The sequence below is a fragment of the Spodoptera frugiperda genome, chromosome 20 (genome assembly GCF_023101765.2).
Source record: "Spodoptera frugiperda isolate SF20-4 chromosome 20, AGI-APGP_CSIRO_Sfru_2.0, whole genome shotgun sequence".
Lineage (NCBI taxonomy): Eukaryota > Metazoa > Arthropoda > Insecta > Lepidoptera > Noctuidae > Spodoptera > Spodoptera frugiperda.
In genome coordinates, this window is record NC_064231.1 from 664428 (window position 1) to 678344 (window position 13917).

Genomic DNA, 13917 nt, shown 5'->3' on the forward strand with positions numbered 1-13917 from the left:
AACAGACAAAAAAAAAGTTAATTACATTTTTGGGTTCGACATCGACATAACAATAACCCCTGCTATTTTTTTTATTTTTATTTTCAATGTACAGACAGCACTTTTCTACGATTTTATTATATGTATAGATTATATCAAGATATGGATTGTATTAGTTTAAAATTAAATGGCAAGATGTTGGCAATAACATCAGATTTTAAATAATATGGAGTAATATTATCGAAAAGTTCATTAAATACAGTATTATTGATCATACCTACTAATTTTAGTAATCATTAAGTTTTCAAAAGTCAGCTGAAAACAATATACTTCCAAATTTTAACTGATCGAGTTCTACCATAGATTTTTTATCTATATATATTCTATACATATAATAAAATCGTAGAAAAGTGCTGTCTGTACATTGAAAATAAAAATAAAAAAAATAGCAGGGGTTATTGTTATGTCGATGTCGAACCCAAAAATGTAATTAACTTTTTTTTTGTCTGTTTGTCTGTTTGTCTGTTTGTCTGTTTGTCTGTTCGTCTGTGCGCGCTAATCTCAGAAACGGCTGATCCGAGTTGGATGCGGTTTTCACGAATATATTGTGGGATGCTTAAATTTACATTTAGTGTTTGTTTCATGTCAATCGGTTCATAAATAAAAAAGTTATGTCAAATTAAAGAATCACGTCGAACATTCTATGCTTATACCATTAATCTCCGCAACTATTTGACGGATTTGGTTGAAATTTGGTACAGATATAGTTTAGAACCTTAGAAAGGACATAGATATATTGTTATTACAAAAATCAAAAAATAAAAATAAGAAATAAATTATTTATAAATAATTCTATGTCGATCGTTACACGACTTCGGTTCATGTTATTGTTTTAATTTATCGAAAAAAAGTAAATAAATAGTAAAAAGGTATGAAAAAAATAATATCAATATAATAAAACATTTAGTACAAAGAAAATGCCCTAACGGAGTATAGATAATTCTATGTCGATCGTTACACGACTTCGGTTCATGTTATTGTTTTAATTCATCGAAAAAAAGTAAATCTATATATTAATACGTGATGCAAAAACTTTGGACCGCTTTTTACGAAATTTGCGCGGACGTAGGAGCATAAAATTTGGTACACTTATAGTTTATGTGTAGGAGAAGTGCAGAACGCTAATATTTTTCAATAATAATGCTTATAAAGTACATTAAATTAATAAATAAAACATTACACACACATGCATAGTATCTGATCGTATTTGACAAAACGTCAAAATCGATAGACATTGCGATGATATTGACGTCTCATATGAATAGAGTTTTATAAAAGAGTTTGTTTGAGTTTGAGTTAAATAAAAATTATCCTTGAACGTATGTTAAGTGGTATTGTAAATTAAATCGTATATGGTTGAATTTCAACCACTAGGCGACCACTAGTAAATAGTAAAAAGGTATGAAAAAAATAATATCAATATAATTAAACTTTTAGTACAAAGAAAATGCCCGAACGGAGTATAAATAAATAATCCAAGTTGTCTTTATCCTCGATAGATGGCGTTGGGATCGAAATAGATCGCGCTATGGTTTCGTTACATTCATTTGGTTGGGTATCGGCCGAGCGCTTCGGTACTATCGTAGAAAAAGTGTATTATCGTATGATTATTTGTCTGTAGTGGTCCTGCTGTTTCGTATATTCTAAATTGGTTTCGTTGTATTTGTCAATTAATAAGTTTATTTGTTGGGTTTTCCTGGTTTTTAGGGTTCCGTAGCCAAATGGCAAAAAAACGGAACCCTTATAGATTCGTCATGTCTGTCTGTCCGTCCGTCCGTCCGTATGTCACAGCCGTTTATTTCCGAAACTGTTGGGCCTACATAGTTGAAACTTTGTAGGATGGTGTATTTCAATAACCGCTATTCGAATTTTGAATAAAAATGAATAAATTTAAAAATTAAAGGGCACTCCATACATGGAACTGATTAAAAAAAAAATTTTTTTCATCTAACATATCCGTGATGGGTGTCTATAGATAGGTCTTTAAAAAAGACATTAAGGTTCTTAAAACCACTTTTCGTCAAAATCAATCGTTTAAAAGTTAGACGCTTCCAAAGTGGAAAAATGAGTGTCCCCCCCCTCTAACTTTTAAAATAAGAGAGTGAGAAAACTGAAAAAAATATATGCTGTAGATTTCAATAGAAACTAACAACGAAAATTGGTTTGAACGAGATATCATTATTAGTTTTTTAGAAATAAAACATTTTCAAAAACCGCAAATATAACTTTGTCGTTCATACAAACACTATGTAAAACCAAGTTATTTTACAACTTTTATATTATGTCATCTACTTGCTGCTACGGAACCTTCATGGGCGAGTCCGACTCGCACTTGGCCGGTTTTTGGTTAAACTATTTAACGTAGGTTTAGTTTGATATCGATTATTAGTAGTTACTGTAGTTAGTTTTTTTAATAAAATTGTAAGTCTAATTTTTTTTTTAATTAGATTAGATTTAAGTCGTTTCTTTTAAATTATTTAGTTTAAGCTTGGTTATTATAGCATAGAGGATAGGTTGTAATATAGTTTCTTTTTTAATTGTTATAAATTCGTAATTCGTAGCTTTCTTTAGTTTTAAGTTAGTTTAAGTCCGTTTTTAAACTATTTTTTCAATGCCCTAAGTGAGTATACATCTATTAAATTCAAACGCAGAGCTCATTATGTTGGTTTTTGAAGAGTTCCCTGGAATATCTTCCACATCTCATTTTTGAAGAGATCCCGCGAGATCGGGAACTATGTGGTTAAAACCAAAAATTTGCCGGAAGTCACTATTCCACGCGAACGAAGTCGCGGGCAAAAGCTAGTAATGTAATAAATCTGTAAGGCAAGAAAAATCTCAGATGACCAAAATGCAATCCTGTTCAATTGAGCAAAGATGAATTCACGTAACGCAATCATCAGCACCACTCATTCACATGTCACTCTATCAAACAACGTGCAGTCTCAATGACCCACAATTGAATAACAACCAATTTTCTCCAGTTAACACTCATTCAAACACAAATAGCAATTGATAATGATTCTCTATTGTTTTATTGGTCATCTACATTCGCTCAGACGGAGGGACGCGACGTCTCGTCTGTGTCTTCGTATTGTTAAGGATTGGTTTGTTTTTATTTTTTTATTTTTATGATTATTTTACGAGTTACAACAATAACAAATAAGATAAAGGCTATCATATAACATAGCACCAAACGTTTTGCAGTCCTAAGGGAGCGGGCAAAGGGCAAACAACGTAGCAATTGTGAAAAAAAGATGCAGCTTTTTTTTTCTTGACATTATATTCAGTAAGGATAACCTCAAGCAATATTATACAATGTATCACTTACTGGTAATTTGCAATAACGATCAAAGACTGATCTGTCACGAAGCATATTACAGCTTCAATCGTGAATGACCGTAGACGGTATGTTGGGCGTAAGAAATTTCAAATCCTTCGGAATCTCGATTCGGATTGATGCAGATATGGAATTCGATTGCATCAAGCCAATAATTTGATAGTAATCGATTTTATTAGACTGGCTTTGGTGCAATGAGTATACGTTTTACTGTTAAGTTCGGCAGTATTCCGTTATTATTATGGAAGTTGCATGTACTATTGCTAGATGCAACTACAAACTTTTGAGAAATAGGATAGATCCATAAAATTTTACGATTTTGATGCTAAAATTTGAAATACAATGTATATATGTATACATTGAAATACAATGTATATATGTATACATTGTATTGTATTCCAAACTGCAAAATTATTTATGTATCTACTTGGAAAATAAACTCAACGCTACTTTTAATTCGAATTCCACTCCACCACACACAATAAAATCTTAAGCTGTATAGAACTTGTAATCTATAGGATATAACCAGCTTAACAGTTCCAAGTTCTTCGTAGATAAATGAAGCATAAATTAAATTTAGTAATAAAATGTATACCGGCTGATTTACAGAAGTCTATTTGGTGAAATACTTCTAAAGTGGTTGGTGACAGCTATAATAGGTACTTATTTCAATTCGACACGCTGCGCTGCGGAAACATTTGATCCTGCAATAAATATTTCATACTTACCTAATCACATTAACAAACTTGATTGATTTAGGATTTCACCAATAAGTTTAAAATTATTTTCGTAATAAATGTTTATGTCATAATTTATCATCATCTCCATTATTAAGTGAATTATTTATGTAATATAAAAATTATGATTGGTTTTATAAACAGCAAATTGGTTACAGTAACAAAAATTACGTTATGTTTTAAGCTAGACTATCAGCAGCTCTTTAACTTCTTAATCAAAAATGCAACATCGATACAAACTACAGTGTTATATTATCTCTATATTTAAGAAATCTCAAAAAGCAATGCCTATTGCTATTTTGTTTTCTGGTTTTTAGGCCCAGAAGGCTGAGAAGGAGATTAAGACTGACTTGCAAGGAGGGCGCAGCCGCCTTTATTTATCATACCTAGTGCGCACATATGTAATCCTATACTTAAGTATTATCTAACGCACACATATTCATATTGTCTTTACGGCCTATTTTATAGATTTATCCAATATCACTGCCGAATCAAAACCAAGACCTCGTTTACACCATCTTTCCTACTAACGATCACACAGCTCCATACCCCGCAGCATATTAACATTAATGCTTGAGCGATTATCACCTTAGTATGTAATACGAAGTAATCAAGACCAACTTGCTTAACCCCAAAATGCTTTGAGAGCATTATGAGTTTATGGTGAGACCGTACTAACCACTTATTATAAAGCTATAGTTTAGTATTGCCCGCCCCTTCAGGCAATGTGGGTTATACAAGAATTCGCACATTAATAATGCAATTAATAACAAATTTGATGTACCTGGGAACGGTATGCAAAGGTTTGATGCAATTACAAATTATAATATTATCGAATGTTGTAAGTTATTGACTAAAGGGATTAGTCTGGCTTAGTAATGCGCTAAGATACGTCTCTCACAAAATCAAGTCGATAATAATACCAATTTGTGTTTATGCGACAACTGCAAAAAACTTTATAGAAATTGGCAAGTTCTTATTACGTTCACCGAAAGATTTCGCGCAGTCCTCATGATTTAAAAAGTACTTTTTAATACCCGTATTAAAAAAAGATTTTTCACATCGATGTTTTTTTAATCACTTAATTATATACGACATTTATACGGACACTATAATTTCCATTTCGAACAAGTCCTTATAATCATGTATGTAAGAACACTAATCGTTTGTTGACATTACAAAAACGGCTTCAACTGAGATTGATTCATTGAAAGTCGCTCCGAGATACCAATTACAGTAATTAAACTGTTCACTCTTAGTTGTATTTATGTATAAGTTCATTGCGAAATGCTTTAAAAAAGTTAAGATCCTTGGCCTGAGTTTAAGATGTAATGCTTTTATTTACTTTTGTAATTTACTAGTACACTGTACTGGAATGAAAATTGTCTTAAGTGTTTAACAATATTTGTGGTCTATACTTATCGACTTCAAAAGAAGACCGTTTTGTAAGGTTAGCAAATTGAACTTAAGACACAGAAATAAATATAATTTAGGTATAACTGGTGTACCTACCAGTATCGTGAAATATATAGTAGATATTTTGTTAACTGACTTAAAAAAAATTAGAGGTTTTTTAACGTAATTTATTATACCAACAAGGACTCATTCACTAAATAGTGACCGATTAAATTACCTATGTATAATCCTTTATACTTGAAAGCCGAATAATTCAATTTCTAAACCTATTCCATGGGCTATAAGTTAAAATGTTTGTAATTTATCAGAAACCGAGCCAGGTTTCGTGCCATCACTATTACTCCACAGTTCACACTGATGCAAGCTCTTAAGAAACGCGTAAATGTACCCCCGAGCACCGACTTTCGTGCAGGGATGCTATTTGTTTACAATGTAATGTAATATAATTGTAGGTAACCATTTTTTGTAGTAATCACTCAATTTAGTTCCCACGAAAAGGAGGTTACGTTTATTGTTGGTGAGTTTTATTATATCTTTTTCCAATCATTACAATGTTGGGACCGTAAAACTCAGTTATATAGTTGTCGAACCAAATGAAAAATTTAAATTATCGGTCTTTTAAATTAATCTTCAGCACATTGTCACTCACAAAGAATTCTACAAATAAATAAAGAATAGCCTATTTAATCCTGTTTAAAGTCACAAACGTATTTATGAAAACTTATCATGACAAATGGTAAAATTGATACACGAATTAAGAATTTCTCACCTTCATTTAAGGTACAAAATTACAGCACCGCCCATGTCCATTACGAAGTGTCTTTTAGTTTATCAAGATAATTGATTTCGATAAAGTCAATTATCGTTGTAAATGCTGGACAATATATCCACGGTTTGTGAATAGGTCATGATAATTGTGACAGGTGGAAAGGAGCGGCCATTTATACCTCTTTTCGCTTTATTCACCTTTCGTCATTTCTACGAATAATATTAAACTGCATAGGGAAATAACTTCTGACCAATAAGAACTATCTACATACATAAATACTTGATGCTATGATTTATGTGAACTGTATAAATAAACAGATAGGTACTTAGTTTGTAATAGTGAAATACCTGATCTGTGTTAAGACTATTAAGGACACATCATTACTCATAAATAAATTTAAAAAAATAATGAATTGGTTATAAAAACACAATCATACTAAAAGAGCCATCAAAAGTTAAGTTAAATCTCATAAAAGGTCGTAAAAATTGCAGTGTGTCCTATACATCAAATTGCCGTAAACCAAACCGGTTAGACGCAGGCGCATCGTCTCATGTACTAAGTTCAGTGACCAAGAATTTATTATAAGTGGGACTGTGGGCTAGATTTACACAAAAGACGAAACAAAAATGCAATTGTCTTTGTTTTAGTTCAAAACATTAAATATGCAAATGGTATTGGAAAAATAGATTCAAACTTTTTATGTGTTAAGTTCATTATGCCTATTTATGGCAATAACTTAAATATCTCCAGAGCCTCTAGCATGGCTTGAAACTAATCGAGTTCATCGTCAAATAGTTACGTGAGTAAGCCGATAACATAATAATTAATTTAGTATGTCTCACGAAAGTTATAGTAAAATTAAAGTTAACTCCTATTACAGGAAACACTTAACAAAAAGGAATAAAGCAGGTGTTATATTGCAAATATGCATCTTTCTCCACTGCTTTATTAAAAGTCGCTGCATCACAAGATATTAAGTTCACGTCCATTATTCTCTGAAATCCTGGTAACCGTCAACCTAGAGCATTATTGCCCATCAGTACGCTTTGTATGACGTCAAGTTATGCAAGACTAGCCACAACAAAACCTTGGGCCATTTTGTATTGTACCTTTAAAATTGTCGCGTGATCATCAGAAGATTTAAACTACGATTAAAGTAAGAAATGTGTGATTTATTGATGGTTTATTGCCGTCTAATTGCTCAATGTTCATGGAAAATTATTTAGTTTTGTTATTAATTGAATATTTTCAATTTATTAATAATTAAAATATTTTATTGGTGTTGCTAATGATTGATGATAGTGTTTCTGTTGGTTGAGTATTGATTTATAGAGATTTTTATTTAATTGTTGTGTTTGAGCATTGAGTAGCAAATTGTGTTATACTTTATAGACTAGTTCAAAATATCAATAAATTACTGAAGGCATCTTACAACAATTATCTGAAAAAAATTTAATATAAATATCTTGTAAAATAACACATTAGAGGCCATGTCGGACAACGCTGACCGACACTAGTGGACGAATAACCTTTAACAGATTTTTGTTGGCAGTTAAAGGCTTAAATATAAAACCAACACCAATTTACATATCGAGACTTGACAACCAACAAAAATACTGACAGAAAATTAAGTCATAGATGCACGTGGAATCCTCAATGAATTTTGCAATATTCTGCCACAAATAGCCATTCATTTGTTTTAAAATCATTGTAAATATGTATAAATGTGTTTTAAAAAGCTGTGAACAATAAATGCTATTTATATGAATGTCATGTTACTGGGTCAAGGGCAAATAATGCATAATGATGAGTCAGTGAAGATGAAACCAGTTTATATTGTAATAATAATAATATGTAAGTGGAATAAACATGAATATTACACTTTGCATTTATTAAAATCGTATACTAAACTTTATTAAATCAAAGGCTATTTTTGGTACCGTCTATAATTATGAGCTTCGAAAACTTATTGCAATTTTAATTGTATGATAAAATCTCTTGTCTAGTTCATTACCTTTATTAAAAGTATATATAGCACAGTTTTAAAAGTAAGAATTGCCAAGGAATAATTATATTCAACTTTAACAACATACCTAGAGATCGTTATGTAGAAGTAACCATATAACCAATAGTACCCATGTCCTCTAACTTTGACCACTAGCAAAATTATATAACAATATACATTAAAAGTTAGCCATTATATAGCAAATATTTTCATACCTTCCACCCAGACAGTATCGAACAACGAGCACTGCCAAAAATAACAACGAAAGTGACAGTTACGTAGAAAGTGTGCCACTAGGTTATGATGTTCGGATTCACTCTTGCTTTCGTTCCGTGACGCTACGTGAAAGTAATACGCGATTCGTACGTCATTCGCGTCATCGCAATATTGAGGAAGGTCATGATCACTTGCACTTTCGATGAAAGTGAATCGATGAAAGTGAAACACAATTTCGGCTGTTCGATACGACGCGTTTGACGTCAGACGCGCGTCACGTCGATTGACGTAGCGTGTTTGTACGAAAGTGAATGTGTTGACGTTGACGTGACGTTGTTTTGGCGTGAAAGTCATAATACGTACGATTTCAGAGTGATGTTTGAAAATGGGGACGATTAATATTTATAATTTGCTTTGTATAATTAACTAGTTATTATATTGAGGCAAATGTCGCTATTATCTCAAAGGTTGTGCCCTCATTGTCAATAAAGTTATTTATTAAGACAATATTTATTGTATAATAAATGTTTGATGTTCATCCGGTCTCGGATATAAACTATAATTAATTTATAAAATAATAATATACATTCAATACAGAATTTACCGCTCATTTAAATATTGACCTAAATACCTGGGAATAAAGAAGAAGATAGATTATCGATTATTTTTGCCAGTGAATAAAAAATTACACATGTATTTTATATTTTATAGACATGTCGATAATAAGGCCAGTATATATAAGTGTTTTATTTAGGTCAAAGTTATTACCCTGACCTACGATCAAATAGATACAACAAGGAAAAGGAGAACTGGGTTTTTTACACACATAGAGCAAAATAATGATAAGCGTGTGCACAATTTCCTGAGGAATTTACTTAATTGACACTTTATATGGTGATAATTGAAGAAAAAATACATTCTTAACGTATGGTGGAAATACTAGAGGTAATAATACCAATCAGAGACCGTAATTATGACATGATATGGTCACGTCATCATGTCAAGAGGTAACCACCACACACGTCAAGTTTTCTCACACAACTCACGCGTTAAGATATGGGATAGCCGTTGATTATCTTGAAAATGTAGGCCAATTAAGCATTTGAGCGCATGACTTTAATGAGACGTAATAATATAAAATAAACCGAATCGCTCCGCTAGTAATTCTAAGAAGTCCGCAAATAAATTGTGAATTCCAAAACGGAGGTTGGGTCTGATTCGGTGGTTGGTGTGGTCCGAAGAATAAAATTTTGCGGTTGCTGAAAATACTCAAAGATACTATTGTATAATATTCCGTATAACCATTATATCTTTGTTAGCTACAAAATAGTTGACCTTAATCAGGTGTTAAGACGTCGTATTGCCCATAATATAAAGAACTGTATAAAAATTCCGGTCATCCAAGCATCAAACACAGTTTTAATTGCGCAGCATTAAAAAAATCAGCCACGTACGCTTTTTCATATAATAGCTTCTCCCGCATTGAGCGAGTAAGTGTCAGACGGTCAGTAAGACTGTCTAAAATTAGCCGCAACCTTAACTGACTGACCCGTCTTCCATTATTCTTACAGATTTTTAAACTTCCTTTTCAATATTAATCTCGCTCCGCCTATCAACGATAAGACAAAATCCTTACATAATGCTACGATTAGAGCATTTAAGATATAATAACCAATAGCGCGGCACCAATTAAAAGACTTTACCTCATATTTTGTGGGTAATCATTGTTGCCGCAGCTAATTCAGTTGGTTTGGAAACAAGAAATGCTTATAGAGCCATGCAATTATAGGTCATTTCTAATTGCAAAGTAAAATGTTATAATGGTCTTGCAAGCAACTGTTGAGTTCTTGCAATTCTTTACTTAATAGTCGTGTACTTAGTCCGCTTTGCTTTGCAATTTTACATTGAAGTCTTGTTGTCCTTATGTTTGTTATTTTACGATGTCCTTATGTGTGATATGACGATTGTTTGAAAAAACTACCTAAATTAATAACCAATTTTAATTCAAAATCTGTAAGTCGATCTCGATTTTATAATAGGAACTAGGAACTGCTTCATAAGAATTTAATTTCTCGTAACCTCGTACCCAATAAAGAGATGAGATTCAGTTTCGTTGTGATTTTCAGTTAGAAAGAACCCAGGCCCCAAGGAATGTGTATTGTACCTATAAGAATAGATCCATTTGATGAATATAGATTTAAATCAAATACGACATTCTTTCCCTTCTTCTGATATCCATTTATTCCATGTTTACCTGTTGTGTCATCTCAATGCATAATAACAAGACACTGCTGAAGCAGGCTAATGCATAATGAAGGCGTAGGTGGATACTAGATCATTGCTTTCTATGCCAAACTCTGTTCCTGGTTACTGTCATATTACTTAATCTTCATCATAACACGTTGTTAATTCCGCATTAGTACTCGAATACTTCAGATAATTTTAGTCTAATTATATGACGATTAGATAAGATGACTCGAAAACAATAGTTGTCTCTCTTGGCTACTTCCCTTTAGTGACATCTCTAACTTTGCCGTAATTGCACAATAAAGTTAATCGTATATATACTATATCAAGTAGGTGTGTACGTACCTAAAAGCTACATAGCTTTGTCAAGTAGTTATAATTACTATACTATTATGCTTTTTTTGAAGAGGGAAAATCGCATTGGGCGAGGAGAGAGGAAGTGTCAGAGCCTTACTGACTAAAAACCACCCCGTTTCTACTCCTGCTTTTCAAGCCTATAAATATTATGCTGATTCTTTATTATACCTTCAATAAATACCATATACTTTAATTATTACATACATTTATAAAAGTATGACAACATTCTTGTAGGTAAACAACAAGTACAATAAAATTTCGAAAGGACTCGCAAAGAATTAATACGCCCAATTACTTACGAAGGATGTTTACCTATCAGCATTTACTTGACAAATAAAACTCAGGAAGATACATAAAACGTAAATATCAACGACATATTACATTGTCGATTACAGTTTTTATCAATATTAATAAATGTTAACCTTACAAGAATAAATGAGGAACATACAATGATACTTTTATATGTAATCTGTCGCCGCAAGGTCTATTTATCTCAGTAATTCGGTTCATTTGTAATCATTATTCGATTTTCAGATTACTTACTGGGTTGGTCCAGAGGTTATGCGATTCTCGGGTCAAACTGAGAATTATTTGTTCAGATTTTCGATTTCGTAATTAAATACAACAGCTCAAATGTTAAATGAATTAAGTTGTTAATTATTATTTATTACTATTTATTCTAATTTTGGAATTTAAAATCTTCTGAAATTGATAGTACAGTCAGTCAGACAAAACTTATAGAATACTTACTCACAATCCATTTCGTAATGGTAAAACATATTGGCCTTAGGTCCGCCTAACTGGTACCGATAATAACTGTTACTTAGCCAGAACAAATTATTACAGTAGTTTAGTGAAAATCATAGGTATTAGTGGAAGCTTCGGGGTAGGGCTTGCCAATACACGTAAAGGTTATGTAGATTTCGAACAAATTAAATTAATTAGCCAATTAGTCACAAGTACAATATTTGATAAAAATAAACAAATTTGACTGCCTCAATAATATCGTTAGGGGAATTAATCATTTAGCAATCAGTAATTCAATGTTATTTATTATTTTTATTAATTTATTAAGGACTTTCACGATGACCTTAATATTAAGCCGCAAATTATAGGTAATTCTTAGGTGTAACATTAAATGTATCGCTAGTCCCCAAACTAGGGTGATCCTGTATTTTGGGGATCTGATATAGAAACACGTATCATTATATTTCATAACGTAAGATAACAATAGAGAAAGACAAATAATACTGATTGATATTTTGAAGGAACTAAAAACAATTTCATAACTAAAACGAGGATGATCGACAGGTCGTGACGTTCTGTCTGAAACACTAAGTATTGGTAACAATGCAGTGTTCTTATCATAAACATATCGGAAGATGAACTATTGACTTTGCTTTGAATCTTCTCAGGCAGAACAATATTGTGACGTGTGACAATCAATAACGAAATCCCATTATATTGTGATAATCATACCTACTAATGTAATGCTATTGCAATAAAATTTTCCGTAATATTCGACCAACCAACCATAAAGAAGTAATAATAATTTAATAAGTGTCATACAAAGACACCAAAGGTCGTTTGCAGTTTCGATGCTTTATTTTTTAAGTGGGGAAAATCATCCAATGATTTCTCCCGACTTGGGCGAGGCGAGAGGGAGTGTTTGACTCTTAGTGAATAAAAACACCTCGTTGCTACTCCTGCTTTTCGAGCCGGAGGCCCCGATAAACTTGATAGGTAGCCGCAGCTCCGGAACAGGCATCAGCCCTACTGGGCCCCATCTGTGGTGGTCTGATAGCTCCTTGACGTGCGCGCACAATTTTGGTGCTTACTTAAAAATTTCATAAAAAGCTTTAACGTCTTTAATTACCTAAATATTTTGGTTTCATCATCAACTAGTGGTACTAATACGTCCACTTACAGATACCGTACTTTGAATAAGTTTTAATTGATTCCCATACCTTTCAGTTTAAGTGAGTGAAGAAATCAATTTCTATTTTAATTAATTTATATACAAATTCAAATACTGACATTTTTACGAGTACAATAAATCATGCTGGGCGCCTTAAGGCAAAACTGTGCGCTTTATAATGAATGCAACCTTTCATTAGGTAACCGTTTAATAAGTAGGTACTTATGTTTGCACTTTAATGCGAATTTCGCTTGCAGTTTTTAAAAGATTAATGTGATATTGTTAGTGAATATTGCAGAATGTTTCAAAGGAAACAAGACGGTTTTCTATATTTGCTCACAATTAAAATGCAAGAGTTAGAGTTTTATGTTATATAAACATGGATAATACAGAAAAAAAATTTATGCTTAACATTTTATCGGAAACATGTTGATGCAAAATTAATACTGAATATTATTTATCTCTATGCATAAATATAAGACAAAATCCCATTGTTCTGTATTGATTAAAATATTTCTTATTTGACGTTTACTTTTACTTAATCATCAGATTACAGCAAAATTGCGTCAATCTTGATAAATATAGAATTAGTGGATTAGTTTTATCCGGAAGCTAAGAAGCAACAAAGGTAAAATCAATTTAAGTCTGTCTATCCAAAACTGTAGATAAATCTCGCAGACAGATGAAAAGATAACGTTTCTAGTCAAAAAATTTAAATTAATATTTGTAAAAGTTCAACTAACTTATATAACTAAAAGCATTCTCGTTTATCCTTATAGTGGATCATCAAAATGCGACCAGGAAGCGTCATTTTCTGCAACAAACGTCACGAATCACGAACAATGTTCACGAAACTGACGTTCCTTTGAGTAGCTC